The following is a 25151-nucleotide window of genomic DNA, read 5'->3' on the forward strand; positions in this document are numbered from 1 at the left end:
TTAATGATGCTTAAAGTAAAAAAAAAAAAAGTGAAATATTCCTTTAAATATCGTACCTGAGGGGTGTCTATAGTATGCCTGTAAAGTGACGCGTGTTTCCCGTGTTTAGAACAGTCCCTGCACCAAATGTCATTTTTAAAGGAAAAAAATCTCATTTAAAACTGCTTGCGGGTTTAATGTAATGTCAGGTCCTGGCAATATGGATGAAAATCAGTGAGACAAACGGCATGGGTACCCCCCAGTCCATTACCAGGCCCTTTGGGTCTTGTATGGATCAAACTGCTTGCGGGTTTAATGTAATGTCGGGTCCTGGCAATATGGATGAAAATCAGTGAGACAAACGGCATGGGTACCCCCCAGTCCATTACCAGGCCCTTTGGGTCTTGTATGGATATTAAGGGGAACCCCGCACCCAAATTAAAATAAGGAAAGATGTGGGGCCACCAGGCCCTATATACTCTGAACAGCAGTATACAGGCTGTAGGTTTGTTGTTAAGTAGAATCTCTTTGTAATTTTGAACGGGTACATTTTTAACGTGTTTAGCTCCAGCCAAAAAATCTTTTTTAAGCTTTTTGGAAAACATAGGGAAGGGTTATCACCCCTGTGACATTTGTTTTGCTGTCTTTCCTCCTCTTCAGAAGATTTCACCTCACTTTTTGTCCCAATGGATTGGAAAGCATCAGTGGAAAGGAGAAATGTTTTTCCCATATTAACTCTTACAGGAGAGAATTTCCCTTCCTAGGGGTAGATTTATTCTCACTTCCTGTTGTCTCCTTCCGTTTGCAAGTAGGAGTCGTTTGTAAGTTAGTTGTTTGAAAGTAGGGTCCTGCCCTATATACTCAGCAGAAATTTGGGCCTTAGGTGTTGCTGTGGCCACAACACTGTAAGCCCTCACAGGGCTCTGCTGTGAAATATTAGATCAAGAATTGTAATTACATGCCCCTGTTGAACAGGAGGTGAAAAATTAGGCCTTAGGCACTGGTGCTGGTGCCACAACACTGCAACCCCTCACAGACACTCTAGTTGGAATGCAGGAACGAGCCCTGCTGCAAAGTATTGCATCAAAAATTGTAATTACACGCCCCTGTTAAACAAGGGCTGAAAAATTGGGCCTTAGGCACTGGTGCTGGTGCCACAACACTGCAACCCCTCACAGACACTCTAGTTGGAATGCAGGAACAAGCCCTGCTGCAAAGTATTACATCAAAAATCGTAATTACACGCCCCTGTTAAACAGGGGCTGAAAAATTGTGCCTTAGGCACTGGTGGTGGCACCCAGAACCAAAAATGTTCTTACAAGCTATCAGCGTGATGATTGAGGAGGAAGAGGATAATTACTCAGGGATAGTCACTCAGCATCAGCATAGGCAGTCTTTGAAGGGATCTGAGATTTCAAAAAAAATTATTCGGTTACATCAGCATCAGGTGCTTGGTAGCTGGTGGTGATCCAAGACTCATTCATTTTTATGAAGGTCAGTCGATCGACCGAGTCAGTGGACAGACGCACCCTGTGATCGGTTACCACGCCTCCAGCAGCACTGAATGTGCGTTCCGAAAGAACGCTGGATGCAGGACAGGCCAGTAGCTCAATTGCATACTGTGCAAGCTCTGGCCAGTGATCCATCCTCAAGACCCAGTAACCCAGAGGATTTTCGGTGGGAAAGGTGTCCAAGTCTGATCTTGCCCCTAGGTATTCCTGCACCATGTAAAACAGACGCTGGCGATGGTTGCTGGAACCGATCATACCTTGGGGCTGCGGACCAAAAAATTGTCTGAACGCATCGGTCAGACGACCACCTTCTCCACCGCTCCTTCTTTGACTGACCGAAGCCTCAGCAACACGTTGTCCAGAAACAGGAGTTTGTAACCTCCCAGTCTCTGGGAACGCGTTGCACAGACCTTTCTGCAAGGCCTCCCGAAGATGTTTCATCCTCTGCTCCCTCTGCGATGGCAAGATAAGGTCCGCAACCTTACCCTTGTAACGTGGATCAAGGAGGGTTGCCAGCCAGTATTGGTCCTTCTCCTTGATACCACGAATACGAGGATCCTTACGCAGGCTTTGCAGGATCAGGGAGGCCATGCAGCGTAGGTTTGCTGAGGCATTCGGTCCGGAGTCCTCTGGGTCACTAAGGACGACATGGTCCGCAGCCACCTCCTCCCAGCCACGTACAAGTCCATGTGTTTCTTGGGACTGATCCCTTAAAGACTGCTGCTGATGCTGAGTGCTAGGCTCCACCTCCATACTGACACAATCTTCCTCCTCCCCCTCCTCCTCTTCCTCCTCGTCCTCTTCCTGTGTGATCGGCGGGCACGCAGGAACACTGTCTGGATAAAGGGGGCCTTGAGAGCTAAGGAAGTCCTCCTCTTCCTGCCTCTGTTCTGCCTCAAGTGCCCTGTCCATTATTCCACGCAGCGTGTGCTCCAACAGGTGGACAAGGGGGACAGTGTCACTGATGCATGCACTGTCACTGCTCACCATCCTCGTGGCCTCCTCAAATGGTGACAGGACAGTGCATGCATCCCTGATCATGGCCCACTGGCGTGGGGAAAAAAAAAACAAGCTCCCCTGACCCTGTCCTGGTGCCATAGTCGCACAGGTACTCATTGATGGCCCTCTGCTGCGTGTGCAGCCGCTGCAGCATGGCCAACGTTGAGTTCCACCTGGTGGGCATGTCACAGATTAGGCGGTTCTTGGGCAGGTTAAACTCCTTTTGGAGGTCCGTCAGCCGAGCACTGGCATTATATGACCGGCGGAAATGCACACAGACTTTCCTGGCCTGCCTCAGGACATCCTGTAAGCCCGGGTACCTGCCCAAGAACCGCTGCACCACCAAGTTAAGGACGTGAGCCAAACAGGGCACATGGGTCATTTGTCCCTGTCGGAGGGCAGAGAGGAGGTTGGTGCCATTGTCGCAAACCACCATTCCTGCCTTAAGTTGGCGTGGCGTCAACCACCTCTGAACCTGCCCCTGCAGAGCTGACAGAACCTCTGCCCCAGTGTGGCTCCTGTCCCCCAAGCACACCAGCTCAAGCACCGCATGGCATCTTTTGGCCTGCGTACTTGCGTAGCCCCTTGAACGCCTACGGAGCACCGCTGGTTCCGAGGAAGAGGCCATGGAGGAAGAAGAAGAGGAGGGGGTGGAGGAGAGAGGTGTGTCACAATCATTAGCATTTTGGAGGCGTGGTGGCGGAACAACCTCCAACACTACTGCACCTTGTCCTGCATCCTTCCCAGCTGCCAGCAGAGTCACCCAATGCGCCGTGAAACTTAGGTAACGTCCCTGTCCATGCCTGCTGGACCATGAGTCAGCGGTAATATGCACCTTACCGCTGACCGCCCTGTCCAGCGAGGCATGGACATTGCCTTCTACATGCTGGTAGAGAGCCGGAATCGCCTTCCGTGAGAAAAAGTGGCGTTTGGGTACCTGCCACTGAGGAACCGCACATTGCACAAACTCACGGAAGGGGGCAGAGTCTACCAACTGAAAAGGCAGCAGTTGAAGTGCTAGCAATTTTGCCAAGCTAGCATTCAACCATTGGGCATGTGGATGGCTGGGAGCAAACTTCTTTCGGCGGTGCAGCAGCTGGGGCAGGGAAATTTGCCTGGTACAATCTGACGTCGGTGTACCAAAATCAGATTGCCCACAAGTACGTGGCTGTGACACACCTAATTCTACACCTTCATTCCTCTCAGTGCAGGTCTCAGAGAGGACTGAAGGTCTAGTGGGGTTGGAAATCTCAGCTGATGAGGAGCAAGCAGAGGTCCTCTTTGTTCTTTGGTGTGGGTCTTTTAGATACGCTTGCCAACGAACTGCATGGCAGGTCAACATATGTCTGGTCAAGCATGTGGTACCCAAGCGGGAGATGTTTTGGCCACGCAAGATACGCTTGAGACATATGTTGCAAATAGCAGCGGTGCGATCTGATGCACTCGTCTCAAAAAAGGCCCACACCAAAGAACTTTTTGAATAACGCGCAGAGACTGCAGCGCCCTGCACATGTGGAGCTTTGGGGTGTGATGCAGTCAATGTGCTGCCCTTAGGCTGGCCCCTGGAGGGAATCCTGCCTCGTTGGTGATGTGCCGCCTCCTCCTCCTCTTCCTCCTCCTCCTCCTCCTCTCTCCTATCAGGCACCCACGTTGAGTCAGTGACCTCATCATCCCCTCCCTCCTCATCACTGGAGCAAACCTGGTAGTATGCTGCAGCAGGGGGAGCATGACTGCCAGATTGCTGTCCTTCTTGGGCACCCCCTCTGTCCGTGTTCGTGTTACTGCCTTCATCGAGCTCAGTATCATCATCAGAGCCTTCCAAACGCTGGGCATCCTCCTGGAGCATGTACCCAACACTGTGGTCAAACAGTTCGAGGGACTCCTCAGGAGGACATGGTGGGGCTAGGGAAGGAGTCACTGATGACATTGAGCCGAGGGAAGAGGCCGCTGCTTTGCCAGACAAAGTACCCTGGGCATGGGTGAGAGAGGATGAGGAGGATGAGGACGGCTTGGTCATCCACTCGACCAAGTCTTCCGCATGTTGCGGCTCAACATGGCTAGCTGCCGAAAAAAAGGCCAAGCGTGTCCCATGGCCACGTGCTGATGAGGATGCACCGTCTCCACGACCAGCACTAGACACAGAGCCTGCTTGCCCTCTCTTATTGGCTTGTGACTGTCTGCCTCTCCTTCTTGGCCTTCCAGACATACTAATGGCCTGTAGCTGCACTAAGCTGGGATATATATATATATATATATATATATATATATATATATATATATATATGTACTGATACTGCAGCTAGCAAAATCAACTGCCTGCCTGTAGTATGAGAACACCACCAACCTTCTACAGGTAGCTTTAGCTGAACACTGTGAGGTGGACACACCCCACTAACTTGTAGGTTTAGCAGAACACTGTGAGCAGGACGCACTGCACTAACTGTAAATAGTCTAGCTGCCTGACTGTGGTACTAATAGGATCAAAAGAACACCAGCAATTTTCTTCAGGTAGCTGTATTTACTGTAACAAGACAAGCCTGCCTGTCAGTAAGAAGATAACAGAAACGGATCTAGCTGAACACTGTGAGCAGGACGCACCCCACTAGCTTGTAGGTTTAGCTGAACACTGTGAGGTGGACGCACCCCACTAACTTGTAGGTTTAGCTGAACACTGTGAGCAGGACGCACCCCACTAACTTGTAGGTTTAGCAGAACACTGTGAGCAGGACGCACTGCACTAACTGTAAATAGTCTAGCTGTCTGACTGTGGTACTAATAGGATCAAAAGAACATCAGTAATTTTCTTTAAAATACTGTAACAAGACAAGCCTGCCTGTCAGTAAGAAGATAACAGGAACGGATCTAGCTGAACACTGTGAGCAGGACGCACCCCACTAGCTTGTAGGTTTAGCTGAACACTGTGAGGTGGACGCACCCCACTAACTTGTAGGTTTAGCTGAACACTGTGAGCAGGACGCACCCCACTAACTTGTAGGTTTAGCAGAACACTGTGAGCAGGACGCACTGCACTAACTGTAAATAGTCTAGCTGCCTGACTGTGGTACTAATAGGATCAAAAGAACACCAGCAATTTTCTTCAGGTAGCTGTATTTACTGTAACAAGACAAGCCTGCCTGTCAGTAAGAAGATAACAGAAACGGATCTAGCTGAACACTGTGAGCAGGACGCACCCCACTAGCTTGTAGGTTTAGCTGAACACTGTGAGGTGGACGCACCCCACTAACTTGTAGGTTTAGCTGAACACTGTGAGCAGGACGCACCCCACTAACTTGTAGGTTTAGCAGAACACTGTGAGCAGGACGCACTGCACTAACTGTAAATAGTCTAGCTGCCTGACTGTGGTACTAATAGGATCAAAAGAACACCAGCAATTTTCTTCAGGTAGCTGTATTTACTGTAACAAGACAAGCCTGCCTGTCAGTAAGAAGATAACAGAAACGGATCTAGCTGAACACTGTGAGCAGGACGCACCCCACTAGCTTGTAGGTTTAGCTGAACACTGTGAGGTGGACGCACCCCACTAACTTGTAGGTTTAGCTGAACACTGTGAGCAGGACGCACCCCACTTACTTGTAGGTTTAGCAGAACACTGTGGGCAGGACGCACTGCACTAACTGTAAATAGTCTAGCTGCCTGACTGTGGTACTAATAGGATCAAAAGAACACCAGTAATTTTCTTTAAAATACTGTAACAAGACAAGCCTGCCTGTCAGTAAGAAGATAACAGGAACGGATCTAGCTGAACACTGTGAGCAGGACGCACTGCACTAAATGTAAATAGTCTAGCTGCCTGACTGTGGTACTAATAGGATCAAAAGAACACCAGTAATTTTCTTCAAAATACTGTAACAAGACAAGCCTGCCTGTCAGTAGGAATATAACAGGAACGGATCTAGCTGAACACTGTGAGCAGGACGCACTGCACTAAATGTAAATAGTCTAGAAGATAACAGGAACGGATCTAGCTAAACTGAATACAGTGTATATATATATATATATATATATATATATATATATATATATATATATATATATATATATATATGCAACACCTGGGATGCATATATATACACAATACACTTTAAGTGCAGCTAACTGACTGACTGTCCTGCCTAATCTAGCTAACTCAAATGAAATGACACTGTCTCTCTCTCTCTAAGCACACCGGAACACACTGCACAGGGCCGCCGTGTAGGCGGCCTTATATAGTGTGGGGCGTGTACTAAATCCCCTGAGCCATAATTGGCCAAAGCCTCCTTGGCTTTGGCCAATTATGGCTCTCTGTTAAGGCGGCGCTGTGATTGGCCAAGCATGCGGGTCATAGTGCATGCTTGGCCAATCATCAGCAAGCAATGCACTGCGATGCCGCAGTGAATTATGGGCCGTGACGCGCCACACGAATTTGGCGCGAACGGCCCATATCGTTCGCAATTCGGCGAACGATCGAAAAGCCGATGTTCGACTCGAACATGGGTTCGACTCGAACACGAAGCTCATCCCTATTCCTGAGTTGTGTATGTTCTGTTTGGAAACATGCCTGTTGAACCAAAAAAAGGCTATTTCTAATGTGACCCAAAAAAATGTTATACAACAAAGATGTTAGTTTGTTCAAAAACCCTTTTCTAATGCACATGTGAATGTTCTTTTTAGTAAAATGTTTTCTACTCAACAATGTGTGGCTTCTTATTTTAATGCTCAAAAGCAGTTTTTGTAGTAAGTTGGTGTTTACACTGACAATGGGGGTTATTTACTAAAGGCAAATCCACTTTGCACTACAAGTGCACTTTCATTGGAGTTTCAAGTGCACTTTTGCAGTGCACTTGGAGTGCACTTGGTGTGCAAAATGTATTTTCATTTAGTAAATAACTCCCACAGTGCTATTTGCCACAATCATGCTATTTTCCTGACTACCAAAAAATCACAAAAAAGGCCCACAAGCAGTAAATACCAGGAAATATTATTTCTGTTTTTCCAAAAAAAATTATTTTTAAAATGTTTCTTGATTGTGTGGCATGTCAATGGCCCCCCTACCTGCAAAGTACTCCAGATATTTTTGTCTCACTTCGCGGGGGCTTTGGGGGAGCAAGCCAGAACGGCCAGCTTCAAGTGCCATCAGGGTTGAAGGATCAGGAAAGCCGGCCTCAGTCCCAACTGAGGTCACATAGTTTGTAGCATTTTTTCAAAGAAAATTGTGCATAATGCAGCAGGCAAGCACAATATGATTGAGTTTATATCCCTCCATGTGGATTGGTGTCAGAAATAGGTGGAATCGGCTGGCCATTATCCCAAAAGCGTTCTCCACCACTCTTCTGGCTCTGGCCAGCCGGTAATTAAAAACCCTCTGGTCCAGGGTGAGGGTCCTCATAGGGAATGGCCGCATAAGATGGTCCCCCAGTGCAAATGCGTCATCCGCGACAAAGACGAACGGGAGTTCTTCCACATTGTCTTCTGGAGGTGGCAAGCCCAAGCTGCCATTCTGGAGCCATCAGGAAAAATGTCTGTGTGGGCGATGAATCCACCATCCGACATCCTTCCATTTTTCCCCACGTCCACATGCAGGAACTCATAAGTAGCCGACATCACTGCCAACAACACAATACTATTAAACCCCTTGTAATTATAATAGTATGACCTGAGTTGGTGGGCGAGACTATGTGGACGTGTTTCCCATCTATTGCCCCTCCGCAGTTGGGAAAGTCCAACCGCTGGGCAAAGTGGGATGCCACAGTCTGCCATTCCTGTGATGTTGAAGGAAACTGTGGATTCAAACAAGAAAACAAATAGTAATTTTGCACATAACATTGCAAGCAGATTATACACAAACATTCTTGGCCAACATCAGTATAACATTTATTTTAAGGAGTACTTAAAGACAAAAATATAAGATCCACTTATCACATTCCTCTCCCCCTCTGAAGGCCCATTGTAAAAAATTTTAGGGAGGGAGATGTTTTGGACAGGTAAATAATGTGTGTTTCTTTGGCTAGCCCCTCCTTACTTTACACTATTGGCAGCCCACTGGACAGGTAAGAAGTGTCATAATACAAAAATATGAATACACACTGTCCTAATTGAAGCACGTTTTTACATTGTGCAATTACCCATTAAGATAATAGGAGAACAAAACTTTAAACAGTACCATTTGAAAGTATTCAGGCAGGACCTTTCACTACATGCTTTGGTGAATTCATCAATAAATATGACCACAAAAGAGGTAGGTAGTGTGTATGGGTTGGTCAAAGTCAGCAGATAGAGGATTGGTATCGGTTGACTTAGCGGTTGGGGGGGAGGGAGGGTTCCAAATGATTTTGGGACCCCCAAAAAAAGCCTCTGGCACTCTGCATGAATTTAAGCACAGAAATAAAATTTGTACACATTTTAGGGGGTGTTTAGGGTAAAGCACTACAATGGAGCTGACAAAATACATTGTTAAGTGACTAGGCTAGGTGTGTATGGGCCTATGATAGCATGGTGGGGAGGTTAGTGAAGGCAAATACGCATGAAGGACAAAAAAGGAAGTTTAAAAAATTCAAGTATGCATGAGGATAAAGAGGAAAGAATAAAACTTACCTTAATATAGTCCTTCTGCAGGACCTGAATGATGGCAGAACAGGTCTCTGGAATAATGATCCCCAGAGCCTGGGGGGAGATGCCTGTAGAGAACTTGATGTCCTGCAGACTTCACCCTGTCGCCAAGTACCGCAACATGGCGACTAGCATCTGCTCGGGAGTGATGGCTTGCTGCATGCAGGTGTCCTGCCTGCTAATATAAGGGGACAGCAAAGCCAACAAACTGTGAAAAACGGGGTCTGTCATCCAGGGATAATTCCGGAATTCATCAGGATTATTCTCACGGATCTCACGCAACAAAGGCATATGAGAGAATTGGTCATGCTGGAGCAACCAATTCTTCATCCATGAACTCCTCCCCATCCTGTTCATGGACTGGGCTTGGGTCAAATCAAGAACCCCAACACCAAGCCTCCTCACAGTACGAACTCTACGACGAGTACGTAACTGCAACATGGCTTCAAAATGGTCGGCTGGTCAGAACGAACTAACAGAACGCACTAAAAAACTGAAAGGCCTGAGAAGAGCGAGCTTCAAATCAGAAACGAGCGGAAAAGAACGCACTGCAAATTCAAATACATACTATAAAATATGCACTAAAAAACAAATGCAAACTGACTACATGCACTGAAAACCAGATACGAACCCACAAGCACAAACTGAAAAGCAGTAATGATCGGAAAAGCACGAGTCTGAAAAGCGCGATTCGTCTCTCACCAAACTTCTACTAACATGAGATAAACATGAGATTAGCATAAGAAGCCCAAAGGGTGGCGCACTGGCTATTGAACATCCTCTTTCTAGTGCCATCGTACATGTTGTACGTCACCGCGTTCTTGACGTTCGCAAATTCCGACCAACTTTATGTGACCGCGTGTATACAAGACAAGTTTGAGCCAACATGGATTTTGTTGTCAGAATGTGCGATCGTGTGTACGCGGCATTACAATGGGTTGAAACATGGAGGCGCTGCAGCGCACCACAATGCGCATTTCATGTGTTATGATACACTGTGTTGAATTGTTATGTACAGGATTAAGACCATTGCAATGCTTTGGCAGCCTATTGCTAATTATTAGGCTGTCTTAAGGCAACCCATCTTATTGTGCAGCCTAATGCATGTACATTAATGCACCACAAATGATATATATAAAAAGGACCTTAAAGTTAAAGTCCACGCTAAAACTAAAATCCCTGCATCTATAGAAGCCCACAATCTAACACTAACCTATCTAGCCCTGTAAAGAAAAAAGGAGTATACATATCTTTTCTGAAGGTGATCCGACCCAATCCCACACTGAGCTTTCATCTGCGGCTTCGCAGAGGACATGTCCGACAACGGAAGCCCCATAGTAAGTCTATGGGTGACGTCACTTCCCATTCATTTCACAGCCATTGCCAGTCGTGTCCTTTGCAAAGTTTCCGCCGCTAGAGATCGGGTCAGATCGGCTTCAGAAAAGGCATGTATACTAATTTTTTTCTTTACAGGGCTAGATAGGTTAGTGTTAGATCGTGGGTGTCTAGGGATTTTAGTTTTAGCATGTACTTCCACTTTAAGATACACATATGTTAAGTACTGGTGTGTTGATCAACCATTTTTTTTTATCTGATCTCTTCCCTTGTTCCCCCAATATGACCCAGTGCTAGGAACCATTTCTTCCTTGTTTCCATTACATACACATGCAATACTTGGGCACAGTTCTTGATGGTCTGAGCGTACATATATATGAAAATGACAGATAATAAACAAATGCTCATGATGTTCCTCCTGCAGTTCTCTCACTAGATCCATATTATTTTTTATGAGTTTATTAGAGATAAAAGTCTAACTAGAATATTTGACAAAACTGACGTATATAAAGACACTCGCACGAGGCAATGGCATATGAAATAGAGAAATTCAAGTCTTAACATTTAACATCTCACTGCCAATTACATGAATTCTATAAGAATGAGCCAATGAATAGCTGGTAGTTATTTGAAATATAACACTTTTGAAGCTTAACATGTATTAGGTAAAATAAGAATCAGTCTGCTCCATGCTCAGCTCTCCAACTGGAACTAGGGAGCATAATAAATGGCAGCTCGGTTTAACTTTAACTTTTTGCCTTACAGATTTGTGGAATGGAATCCATACAAAAGCCTGGATAACCTCCAGCCCTGTATATCCTCCACAGAGCTCAATTGTATACATGCAGCCACTTAACATGTTGACATTCCCCATTGCAGAATAAAACTGAAATAACAAATTAGTGCTCTCCTCCGTGAGACATAGTAGATATTTTTGTGTGTGCATCCTATTAAATTGTGTCTCAATTAATACATACTAGATAGATAATAAAACCAATGTAAAAGTAACAATTATCACTGATTTAGATGTGCTAGTAAACAAAGCTAACATTACATGTTTTTATACTTCTTCTGTAAAGGGTAACCTCTGTTCAAACAAGGTTAACCATTTTAATATTTTTAGATATACAGTATCTCACAAAAGTGAGTACACCCTCACATTTTTATAAATATTTTCTTCTATCTTTTTATGTGACAGCACTAGGGATGAGCTTCGAGTCGAACATCGCATGTTCGACCGTTTGTCGAATTGCGAACGTTATGGGCCGTTCGCGCCAAATTCGCGTGGCGTGTCATGGCCCATAATTCACTGCGGCATGTGGCTGATGATTGGCTAAGCATGCACTATGACCCACATGCTTGGCCAATCACAGCACCGTCTGCACATTTGGCTCAGGGGGTTTAGTACACTCCCCACACTATATAAGGCCGCCTGCGTGGCGGCCTTGTGTAGTGTGTTGCAGCGGCGGAGAGAGATACACAGAGAGACAGTGTCATTTGATTTAAGCTAGATAGAGTAGGCAGGCGAGTCAGTTAGCTGCACTTACAGTGTATTGTGTATATATATATATATATATGCATCCTAGGTGTTGTATATATATATATATATATATATATATATATATATATATATATATATATATATATATACACTGTATTCAGTTTAGCTAGATCATTTCCTGTTATTCTCTTCCTACTGACAGGCAGGCAGGTGTTTTTACAGTATTTACAGTTACCTGAAGAAAATTGCTGGTGTTCTTCTGATCCTATTAGTCCTATTAGCTACAGTATTTACAGTTAGTGTAGTGCGTCCTCTGCACAGTGTGCACCTAAAGCTACCTCAAGAAAATTGGTGGTGTTCTTCTGATTCTATTAGTACCGCAGGCAGCTGCAGAATTTACAGTTAGTGTAGTGCGTCCTCTGCACAGTGTGCACCTAAAGCTACCTGAAGACAATTGCTGCTGTTCTGATCCTATTAATACCACAGGCAGGCAGCTGCAGTATTTAAAGTTAGTGTACTGTGTCCTCTGCACAGTGTGCACCTAAAGCTACCTGTAAAAAATTGGTGGTGTTTTTCTGATCCTATTAGTACCACGGGCAGGCAGCTACAGTATTTACAGTTAGTGTACTGCATCCTCTGCACAGTGTGCACCTAAAGCTACCTGAAGAAAATTGGTGGTGTTCTTCTGATCCTATTAGTACCACAGGCAGGCAGCTGGAGTATTTACAGTTAGTGTACTGTGTCCTCTGCACAGTGTGCACCTAAAGCTACCTGAAGAAAATTGCTGTTGTTCTGATCCTATTAATACCATAGGCAGGCAGCTACAGTATTTACAGTTAGTGTACTGTGTCCTCTGCACAGTGTGCACCTAAATCTATCTGAAGAAAATTGGTGGTGTTCTTCTGATCCTATTATGACCACAGGCAGGCAGCTACAGTATTTACAGTTAATGTACTGTGTCCTCTGCACAGTGTGCACCTAAAGCTACCTGAAGTAAATTGCTGGTGTTCTTCTGATCCTATTAGTACCACAGGCAGGCAGCTACAGTATTTACAGTTAGTGTACTGTGTCCTCTGCACAGTGTGCACCTAAAGCTACCTGAAGACAATTGCTGGTGTTCTCATACTAATAATACTACAGGCAAGCAGTTGATTCTGCTAGCTCCTGTATCAGTATATATATACATCCCAGCTTTGTGCAGCTACATCTCACTGCAGGCCATTAGTATGTCTGGAAGGCCAACAAGGAGAGGCAGACAGTCACAAGCCAATAAAAGAGGGCAAGCAGGCTCTGTGTCTAGAGGCAACAGTGCTGGTGGTGGAGACGGTGCATCCTTATCAGCACGTGGCCGTGGGACATGCTTGTCCTTTTTTTCAGCAGCTGGCCGTGTTGAGCCGCAACATGTGGAAGACTTGGTAGAGTGGATGACCAAGCCGTCCTCATCCTCCTCATCATCTCTCACCCAGGCTCAGGGTACTTTGTCTGGCAAAGCAGCTGTCAACGCGACCCCTTCCCTCGGCTCAATGGTATCAGTCACTCCTTCCCTAGCCCCACCATGTACTCCTGAGGAGTCCCCTGAACTGTTTGACCATAGTGTTGAGTACATGCTCCAGGAGGATGCCCAGCATTTTGAAGGCTCCAATGATGGTACCCAGTTAGAGGAAAGGCAGTAACGTGAGCCCAGAGAGAGGGGGTGACCAAGAAGGACAGCAATCTGCCAGTCATGTTCCCCCAGCTGCAGCATACTGCCAGCTTTGCTCCAGTGATGAGGAGGGAGGGGATGATGAGGTCACTGACTCCACGTGGGTGCCTGATAGGAGAGAGGAGGAGGGGGCACATCTCCAACGAGGCAGGATGCCCTCCAGGGGCCAGCTTAAGGGCAGCACAAAAACTGCATCACACCACAGAGCTCCGCATGTGCAGGGCGCTGCTGTCTCTGCACGTTATTCCAAAAGTTCTTTGGTGTGGGCCTTTTTTGAGACAAGTGCATCAGGTCCCACCACTGCTATTTGCAACATATGTCTCAAGCGTATCTCACGTGGCCAAAATATCACCCGCTTGGGCACCACATGCTTTACCAGACATATGTCGACCTGCCATGCAGTTCGTTGGAAAGCATACCTAAAAGACCCACACCAAAGAACAAAGCGGAACTCTCCTTGCTCCTCATTAGCTGGGATCTCCAACCCCACTATACCTTCAGTCCTCTCTAAAACCTGCACTGAGAGGAATGAAGGTGTAGAATTAGGTGTGTCACAGCCAAGTACTTGCGGGAAATCTGCTATTGTTACACCGACGTTAGATTGTACCAGGCAAATTTCCCTGCCCCAGCTGCTGCACCGCTGAAAGAAGTTTGCTCCCAGCCATCCACATGCCCATTGGTAGAATCCTAGCTTGGCTAAATTGCTAGCACTTCAACTGCTGCCTTTTCAGTTGGCAGACTCTGCTCCCTTCCGTAAGTTTGTGGAATGTGCGGTTCCTCAGTGGCAGGTTCCCAAACTCCACTTTTTCTCATGGAAGGCAATTGTGGCTTTCTACCGGCATGTGGAAGTCAATGTCTTGGCCTCACTGCACAGGGCAGTCAGTGGTAAGGTGCATATTACCGCTGACTCATGGTCCAGCAGGCATGGACAGGGATGTTACCCATCTTTCACCATGCACTGGGTGACTCTTCTGGCAGCTGGGAAGGATGCAGGACAGGGTGCAGTAGTGTTGGAGGTTGTTCTGCCACCACGCCTCCAAAATTCTACTAGTGGTGATTCTACCACACCTCTCTCCTCCATCCCCTCCTCTTCTTATTCCTCCATGGCCTCTTCCTGTGCTGATTTGTCCTCAGAACCAGCGGTGCTCCGTAGGTGTTCAAGGGGCTACGCAAGCACGCAGGCAAAAAGATGCCATGTGGTGTTTGAGCTGCTTTGCTTGGGGGACAGGAGCCACACTGGGGCAGAGATTCTGTCAGCTCTGCAGGGGCAGGTTCAGAGGTGGTTGACGCCATGCCAGCTTAAGCCAGGTATGGTGGTTTGCGACAATGGCACCAACCTCCTCTCCGCCCTCCGACAGGGACAACTGACCCATGTGCTCTGTTTGGCTCACATCCTTAACTTGGTGGTGCAGCGGTTCTTGGGCAGGTACCGGGGCTTACAGGGTGTTCTGAGGCAGGCCAGGAAAGTTTGTGTTCTTTTCCACAGGTCATATAATGCCAGTGCTCAGCTGGCTGACCTCCAAAAGGAATTTAACCTGCCCAAGAACCGCTTAACATGCCCACATGCCCACCAGGTGGAACTCAATGTTGGCCATGCTGAAGTGCCTGCACACACAGCAGAGGGCCCTCAATGACTACCTGTGCGAGTATGACACCAGGACAGGGTCAGGGGACCTTGTTTTTTTTCCCCATGCCAGTGGGCTATGATCAGGGATGCATACACTGTCCTTTCACCATTTGAGGAGGCCATGAGGATGGTGAGCAGTGACAGTGCATGCATCAGTGACGCTGTCCCTCTTGTCCACCTGTTGGAGCACACACTGCGTGGAATAATGGACAGGGCACTTGAGGCAGAACAGAGGGAGGAAGAGGAGGACTTTTTTACCTCTCAAGGCCCTCTTTATCCAGACAATGTTCCTGTGTGCCAGCTGATCACACAAGAAGAGAACGAGAAGGAGGAGGATTGTGTCAGCATGGAAGTGGAGCCTGGCACTCAGCATCAGCAGCAGTCTTCAAGGAATCATTTACAGTCCTAAGAAACCCATGGACTTGTACATGGCTAAGAGAAGGTGGCTGCAGATCATGTCGTCCTTAGTGACCCAGAGGACTCTGGACCGAATGCCTCAGCAAACCTACGCTGCATGGCCTCCCTGATCCTGCAAAGCCTGCGGAAGGATTATCGTATTCGTGGTATCAAGGGGGGGATGAATATTGGCTGGCAACCCTTCTTGATCCACATTACAAGGGTAAGATTGCGGACCTTATCTTGCTGTCGCAGAGGGAGCAGAGGATGAAACATCTTCGGGAGGCCTTGCAGAAAGGTTTGTGCAACGCGTTTCCAGAGCCTGGGAGGTTACAATTTCCTGGTCCTCCTGGACAATATGTTGCTCAGGCTTCGGTCAGTCACAGAAGTAGCAGTGAAGAAGGTGGCCGTCTGACCGATGCGTTCAGACAATTTTTTAGTCTGCAGCCCCAAGGTCTGATCGGTTCCAGCAATCATCATCAGCATCTGATTCACATGGTGCAGGATTACCTAGGGGCAAGATCAGACTTGGACACCTTTCCCACCGAAAATCCTCTGGGTTACTGGGTCTTGAGGATGGATCACTGGCCAGAGCTTGCACAGTATGCAATTGAGCTACTGGCCTGTCCTGCATCCAGCGTTCTTTTGGAACGCACATTCAGTGCTGCTGGAGGCTTTGTAACCGATCACAGGGTGCACCTGTCCACCAAATCGGTCGATCGGCTGACCTTCATAAAAATGAATCAGTCTTGGATCACCAGCTACCAAGCACCTGATGCTGATGTAACCGATTTTTTTTTTTTTTAATGTGAGATCCCTTGAAGACTGCCTATGCTAATGCTGAGTGACTATCCTGTTATGCTGAGTGACAATCCTCTTCCACCTCAATTTTCATGCTGATAATTTGTAAGAACATTTTTGGTTCTGAGCACCTCCACCAGTGGCCATGGCGTCCAATTTTTCTGCCCCTTTTTAACAGGGGCGTGTAATTACAATTTTTGATGCAATACTTTGCAGCAGGGCTCATTCCTGCGCTCCAACTATAGTATCTGTGAGGGGTTGCAGTGTTGTGGCACCAGCACCAGTCCCCAAGGCCCAATTTTTCAGCCCCTGTTTAACAGGGGCGTATAATTACAATTTTTGATGCAATACTTTGCAACAGGGCTCATTTCTGCGCTCCAGCTATAGCATCTGTGAGGGGTTGCAGTGTTGTGGCAATTTTTCTGCCCCTGTTTAACAGGGGAGTGTAATTAAAATTTTTGATGCAATAATTTGCAGCAGGGCTCATTCCTGTGCTCCAACTAGAGTATCTTTGAGGGGTTGCAGTGGTGTGGCACCAGTGCCTAAGGCCCAATTTTTCTGCCCCTGTTCAACAGGGACATGTAATTACAATTCTTGATCTAATATTTCACAGCAGGGCCCATTCCTGCACCCACCAAGAGTAACTGTGGGGGCTTACAGTGTTGTGGCAACACCAACACATAAGGCCCCAATTTCTGCAGAGTATATAGGGCAGGCTCCTACTTTCAAACATCCAACTTACAAACGGCTCCCACTTGCAACAGGAAGTGAGATGAAATCTACCCCTAGGAAGGGAAATTCTCTCCTGTAAGAGTTAATATGGGAAAAATGTGTCTCATCTTCACTGATGCTTTATGACCAAACCTTGCTTCACTAAAAAACCCAAATTTTTAAAAAACATTTGTCATTGGGACAGAAAGTGAGGTGAAATCTTTTGAAGAGGTGCACAGACAGCAAAACAAATGTTACAGGGGTGATAACCCTTCCCTATGTTTTCCAAAAAGCTTACAAATTGATTTTTTGGCTGGAGCTATACTTTAAAAATGTACCAGTTCAAAATTACAAACACATTCTACTTAACAACAAACCTACAGTCCCTGTCTTGTTTGCACTGTCTGTATACTGCTGTTCAAAGTATATAGGGCCTGGGGGCCCCACGCCTTTCCTTTTTTTAATTTGGGTGCGGGGTTCCCCTTAATATCCATACAAGACCCAAAGGGCCTGGTAATGGACAACATGCTGTTTGTCTCACTGGTTTTCATCCATATTGCCGGGACCTGACATTACATTAAAGCCGCAAGCAGTTTTAAATTGCTTTTTTCCTTTAAAAATGTCGTTTTGTGCAGGGACTGTTCTAAGTACGGGAAACACACGCCACTTTACAGGCATACTATAGACACCCCCCAGGTACGATATTTAAAGGAATATTTCACTTTTTTTTTCACTTTAAGCATCATTAAAACCACTGTTTCCGAAAAAACGTCCCTTTTTAAAAAATTTTTTTGCATTGATACATGTCCCCTGGGGCAGGACCCGGGTCCCCAAACCCTTTTTAGGACAATAACTTGCATATTAGACTTTAAATTTAGCACTTTTGATTTTGAACGTTCGAGTCCCATAAACTTTAACAGGGTTCTAAAGTTTGCGCAAACTTTTGGTCCGTTCACAGGTTCTGGTGCGAACTGAACCGGGGGGGTGTTCGGCTCATCCCTAGACAGCACTGAAGAAATTACACTTTGCTACAATGTAAAGTAGTGAGTGTACAGCTTGTATAACAAATGTAAATTTGCTGTCCCCATAAAAATAACTCAACACACAGCCATTAATGTCTAAATTGCTGCCAACAAAAGTGAGTACATCCCTAAATGAAAATGAAAATGTCCCAATTAGCCATTTTCTCTCCCTGGTGTCATGTGACTCGTTACTGTTACAAGGTCTCAGGTGTGAATGGGGAGCAGGTGTGTTAAATTTGGTGTTATCGCTCTCACTCTCTCATACCGGTCACTGTAAGTTTAACATGGCACCTCATGGCAAAGAACTCTCTGAGGATCTGAAAAAAAGAATTGTTGCTCTACATAAAGATGGCCTAGGCTATAAGAAGATTGCCAAGACCCTGAAACTGAGCTGCAGCGCGGTGGCCAAGACCATACAGCGGTTTAACAGGACAGGTTCCACTCAGAACAGGCCTTGCCATGGTCGACCAAGGAAGTTAAGTGCACATGCTCAGTGTCATATCCAGAGGATGTCTTTGGGAAATAGACGTATGAGTCCTGCCAGCATTGCTGCAGAGGTTGAAGGGGTGGGGGGTCGGTCTGTCAGTGCTCAGACCATACGCTGCACACTGCATCAAAATGGTCTGCATGGCTGTCGTCTAAGAAGGAATTCTCTTCTAAAGATGATGCACAGAAAGACCGCAAACAGTTTGCTGAAGACAAGTAGACTAAGGACATGGATTACTGGAACCATGTCCTGTGGTCTGATGAGACCAAGATAAACGTATTTGGTTCAGATGGTGTCAAGCATGTGTGGCGGCAAACAGGTGAGGAGTACACAGACAAGTGTGTCTTGTCTACAGTAAAGCATGGTGGTGGGAATGTCTTGGTCTGGGGCTGCATGAGTGCTGCCAGCACTGGGGAGCCACAGTTCATTGAGGGAACCATGAATGCTATCATGTACTGTGACATACTGAAGCAGAGCATGATCCCCTCCCTTCGGAAACTAGGCCCCATGCAGTATTCCAACATGACAACGACCTGAAACAGACCTCCAAGATGACCACTGACTTACTAAAGAAGCTGAGGGTAAAGGTGATGCCAAGCATGTCTCCAGACCTAAACCCTATTGAGCATCTGTGGGGCATCTTTAAATGGAAGGTGGAGGAGCACAAGGTCAGCTCTGTGATGTCGTCATAGAGGAGTGGAAGAGGACTCCAGTGGCAACATGTGAAGCTCTGGTGAACTCCATGCCCAAGAGGGTAAGACAGTGCTGGAAAATAATGGTGGCCACACAAAATATTGACACTTTGAGCACAATTTGGACATTTTCACTAAGGGGTGTACTCCCTTTTGTTGCCAGCGGTTTAGACATTAATGGCTGTGTGTCGAGTTATTTTGAGGGGACAGCAAATTTACACTGTTATACAAGCTGTACACTCACTACTTTACATCGTAGCAAAGTGTCATTTCTTCAGTCTTGTCACATAAAAAGATAGAAGAAAATATTTATAAAAAATGTGAGGGGTGTACTCACTTTTGTGAGATACTGTAATCTAAGCAAAATATTTTGTTGGTGCTCTCATCTACTGATGATTGACATGATTCACCACATTCATAAAATGTAACATGCTGGGATACAATGTAAGCTAATAAACGCATGCTAAATAGTCATTAAATTAGATCTAAACCCTATAACTAAAACCGTGTCTAAACGGAAACATGTTATGTCATTTTTCAAAATTGATTTCATTGTTTTTTTAATCTGTAGCATTAAAAGATTATTTGGTAATGCTGCCTTGAATGACCTTGTTCATGCACTTCTGATGCTGATTGATGTGATTTCTCTCTCAGATCATGCGCCTATCCACCACAGCGGTGGATCAAACTCTGCGGTTTTGCTCGTTATCCAATTACACCCCCACCATCGTGGCATCTCAGTGAGGCCTTGCTCATATTCCCTGCCATTTGATTGCTGGAGTCCAGCCTGATAGACTACTTTTTAACCAACACAGATTTTGTGGATAACCCCTTCCTTGTTTGGGAAATCCACAAGGTGGTCATTCGGTGTGTGTTAATCTAGATGGGCTCACCTTATGAAAGAAGCGGTCCCTCTGTATTGGCCCCCTTCTTGCCCAATTGCACAGACTGGAGCGCTCACATAAGGAGACTTTGGATTATGCCACCTTCTCCGATCACCTTAAAGTGCGGGGAGCTTAATCACATCTTATTCCAGAAAACCAAACAAAAGTTTGACATGGGCACAACGTTCCCTTTACAAATTCTCAAACAAACTAGCCACTCTACTGACAGGGCACTTCATGGCCCCTGTGCTGAGACCTTCATCCTCACCATTCCCTCTCAGTCAGGGCAGAAGCTAACTCCATCTGCCTCTATGGCCTTGGAGTTTTGAGCTTTCTCCATTGACTTGTGCAACTTGCACCCTCCATCTACCCCTAGATCCTCCCAGAACCCTCTCTCTGAGATTAGTGCCTATATGTTGGCCTCTGGAATACACTCTCTGTAAGAAACTGGAAGCCCTGCTATTGGGAAATTTTAAACCGAAAAAAATCTGGGCCCGGATGGCCGGACTTCAACCTACTATAAAATCTTTTTTGACCTTTTGGCCCCATGCTTAGTGTCTGCCTTCAACTCTTTGATTGATGGGAAACAAATGCCTGTTGAAACGCTGAGGGCATATATTTGCCTTATCCACAAAAATGGTAAGGATTCAATGCAGTATGGCAGTTACCTCCTGACTGCTCTTTTGAATACTGATCTGAAATTATTGGCGAGGGTGTTGGCCAACAGACTCCTTCCCTACATCCCCCATCTTATCCACAGGAACCAGGCCAGTTTCATGTGAACCTACCAATGCGATTATGGTCCTCAATTTAATCCATGCAGCTTCATCGATGCAACGCTTGCTTATCCTGCTCTCTGCAGACGCGGAGAAAGTGTTTAACCATGTCAGTTGGTGCTTTATGAGTGCCACATTTAAACACATGAGCTTGGGGACCCGTATGCTTTCGTGGATCTCTGACCTGTGTTCCTCACCTATGGTGGCTGTGCTGGTTAATGAAACCACATGAAACCACATCTGACTTTTTCTCGATCATGAACGGGACGAGACAGGGATGTCACCTTTCACTCATAATTTTTATCCTCACCCTGGAGCTGTTCCTCTGTTCAGTTGAGCTAACCCAAATATTGGATATTTCGGGATTTGAGAAACCATCATGCATGCACAAAGTGGCTGCCTTCACAGATGACCTCATTTTTTTTCATGATGGAACTCCTTACAACTTTACCCAATTTACTGCAAGCTCTTTGAGATTACAGCTCTTTGTTAAATTTTAAGATCAACCTCACAAAATGTTTTAGCTCATTTTTTATTTTATTTTTTTGGAGGAAATTGTATTACTAATCAGCATAGGTTAAAAACCTCCATTACAAGAACAAATATCCATAGATATACAGAGATATACAAATGCAATTGGATTGACCTGTCCAGAACACAGTAACCATATTCACACTTGCCACGGGTAACATATTTTAAAGCAATGTACCTCAGAGGCCGATAAGTAACTTTTTCCCCCCAGTGGGGTTAACATTAAGCTCTGGTTTATGTGCAGCTCAGTCGGTCACCAGTTCTATAGAAGGGACGGACTGCACCTAAATGATGAGGGTGCAGATCTGCTGGGAGTGAAGATGGCCAAAAAGTTAGAGGGGCTTTTAAACAAGGTAACGGGGGGGAGGGTCCAGAGGTAGAGATAGTCAGCGTGGAACATATTCCAGAGGGTAGTACTGGGGGCATTAGTGGTAGATTGACTAAAGCACATAAACCCGAGGTAAGTATAGTAACAAGTCCTATTTGCAATCTCAGAACATCCAATAAGAGGACAGTATGCGACCGGTCTAAACTACATGACATGTTCACCAATGCCAGGAGCCTGGCGTAAGAGATGGGAGAACTAGAGATACTGTTGTACGAGGAGGATTTAGATTTTGTGGGAATTTCAGAGACATGGTTCAACAGCTCTAATGATTGGCTGGCAACCATTCAAGGGTATTTCATTTATTGCATGGATAGAGAGGGTAAAAAAGGGGGAGGGGTATGCCTGTATATCAAGAATAATGTACAAGTGAATGTGAGAGATGACATCACTAAGGGAGGTAGGGTGGAGGTGGAATCCTTATGGGTAGAGCTCCAAAGGGATGAAACTAAGGGGCAAATAATACTGGGAGTATGCTATTGGCCCCCTTACCTGAGGGAGGAGGGTGAGATGGACCTAATATCACAATTTGGATTAGCAGCAAGGAATGGTAGTGTCATCATAATGGGGGATTTTAATTATCCAGACATAAACTGGGCAAAAGGAACCGTGCATTCGTCTAAGGCTTGCCAGTTCCTAAATCTCTTACAATACAATTTCATGGGTCAGATGGTAGACACACCAAATAGAAACAAAGTGTTACTAGACCTACTGATTACCAACAATACATACCTGATCATGGATATGGCAATGAGGGGCACTTTAGGAAACAGCGATCACAGGTCAATTAGCTTCAGTATAAGTCACAGAAATAGGAAACATAAGGGGAATACAAAGACAATAAATTTCAAAAGAGCAAACTTCCTTAAACTATGAACCTTGCTAGAAGATATAAATTGGGATAAAATCTTAGGAAAAAAGAACACGGAGGAGAGATGGGTTTTCTTTAAGAGTGTATTAAATAAGGGCATTAGCCAATGAATCCCATTGGGAAATAAATTTAAAAGAGCGAACAAAAATCCTGGATGGCTTAACTCCAATGTAAAAATGCATATAAAAGCAAAGGAGGGCGTGACTTGGCGTGCAATGAGAATGGCAGCACACTAAAGGAGCTCCACTAGCACACACAGCCGTACACAGCCCTACACCCGACCACCAGCTCTCAAATGCCAGGTAAGAAGTTCTACACATCTCACTCTCGCCCTCACCGCTGATCGGCTGCCTACCCTGCAAGGAACATTTCTGAGCTTTTTAAAAGCACGTCTGCAGCACACAGTGGCAGCCTAGGATCCAAAATGGGGCCGATGCACCATGAGGAGGAATACAGTGAAGACTCACAGTTGGCTTCTGAAGACCCAGACAGGGGTAAAACCAGATCAGATCTCTCCCTGACCTACTCTGACATGTCAGTGATTGCAGTGGACATTAATAGCTTCAGCCCCGGAAAATTTTACCCCCTTCCTGACCAGAGCACTTTTTGCGATTCAGCACTGCGTCTCTTTAACTGACAATTTTGCAGACGTGTGACTTTGCACCCAAACAAAATTGAAGTCCTTTTTTTCCCCCACAAATAGAGCTTTCTTTTGGTGGTATTTGATCACCTCTGCAGTTTTTATTTTTTGAACTATAAACAAAAAAAGAGCAACAATTTTGAAAAAAACGCATTATTTTTTACATTTTGCTATAATAAATATCCCCCACAAATATATATTAAAAAAAACTATTTTTTTCCTCAGTTTAGGCTGATATGTATTCTTCTACATATTTTTAGTAAAAAAAAATCGCAATAGGCGTATATTCATTGGTTTGCGCAAAAGTTATAGCGTCTACAAAATAGGGGATAGTTTTTGCCATTTTTATTTTTTTTTTATTAGTAATGGCGGCGATATGCGATTATTATCAGGACTGCGACATTATGTCGGACACATCGGACACTGTTGACACTATTTTGGGACCATTGTCATTTATATTTATATAGCAGTGATCTCTGTCATGACAGCTATAACTAAGCATCTATCCATGATGTGAAATGCGTTAGCTGTTTTTCCCTGTCTTCTATGCACAAGATTTAAATGTTTTTGGATTTTAATTGTTTAAATAAAGATGTCTTTAGCGGTGTGTGGCCTTCCAGGATTTTTTTCTTTCTCCCGATCTCTGTCATGACACAAGCCAGAATGGGGAAATGCCTTGTTTACAAAGGCACATCCCTGTTCTGAGGCTCCATGACACGATTGCCGGGAGACCGGCGGACATCGAGTCCGCCAGTCCCGCGGGCAAGGTCGCGCTGTAAGCGGCGAGCGCGGTCATGCTGTAAGCAGTGCGGGCGCGCACACCTGCTATCCCCACCTCTTAAAGGGGACATACAGGTATGCCCATTTGTCCAAAGCTGCCATTGTGCCGATGCATATCGGTGTGCAGTGGTCGGCAAGTGGTTAAATCAACCCTTTCTGCAGTGATCACAGATTTAAAAACAAACCTGCTAGTGCTTAATGAGAAGCTTATATCTGTAGAAGAAGAAGGGAAGCACAGCGACAAGGCCATCCACAGACTTGAAAAGATATCGGTCACACAGGCCCAACATTCATAGAAATGAATAGGCACATTTAAGACCTGGATAACAGAGGCAGGAGATGTAATATAAGAATGAGGGGTATTCCAGAAACAGTGGAGCATGACCAGATTGTGTCAGCGTTACAGGGGGTCTTTAGTAGTCTGGAAAGACAAGAGGACATGGAGATACAGTTTGTGAGTTTGTGAGAGCACATACAGCCCTGAGACCAAAGGGACCTGAGACTGCCCCACCAAGGGACATGATATGTTGCCTGCAAAGCTTTATCCTTAAAGAAGAAATCATGCGTAAAGCACGGAGGAATGATCACATTATATTTAATGGGGAAACCATAATGATGTTCCAGGACCTTTCTCAGATTACTCTGAAGAACAGGCGCCCCCTGCTGGAGAAGCTTAGGGACAGGGAGCTGAGACATGGCACTTTCCATTTACCCTTTACCCATTGTCTCACACAATGGACAACAGCATGTACTGTGCACACCTGCTGACCTCCCGGACTTTTGCAACACACTGAACCTGGGCCAGACAGATCTCCCTGAGTGGTGCAATGATTTTTTACAGGCCCCTCTGGAGAGAAGCCCCCCCAGATCACCGTTTTCCACACCTGATAAGCGGCAAGAAAAAAAAACAAAACA

The sequence above is a fragment of the Aquarana catesbeiana genome, linkage group LG08 (genome assembly GCF_042186555.1).
Source record: "Aquarana catesbeiana isolate 2022-GZ linkage group LG08, ASM4218655v1, whole genome shotgun sequence".
Lineage (NCBI taxonomy): Eukaryota > Metazoa > Chordata > Amphibia > Anura > Ranidae > Aquarana > Aquarana catesbeiana.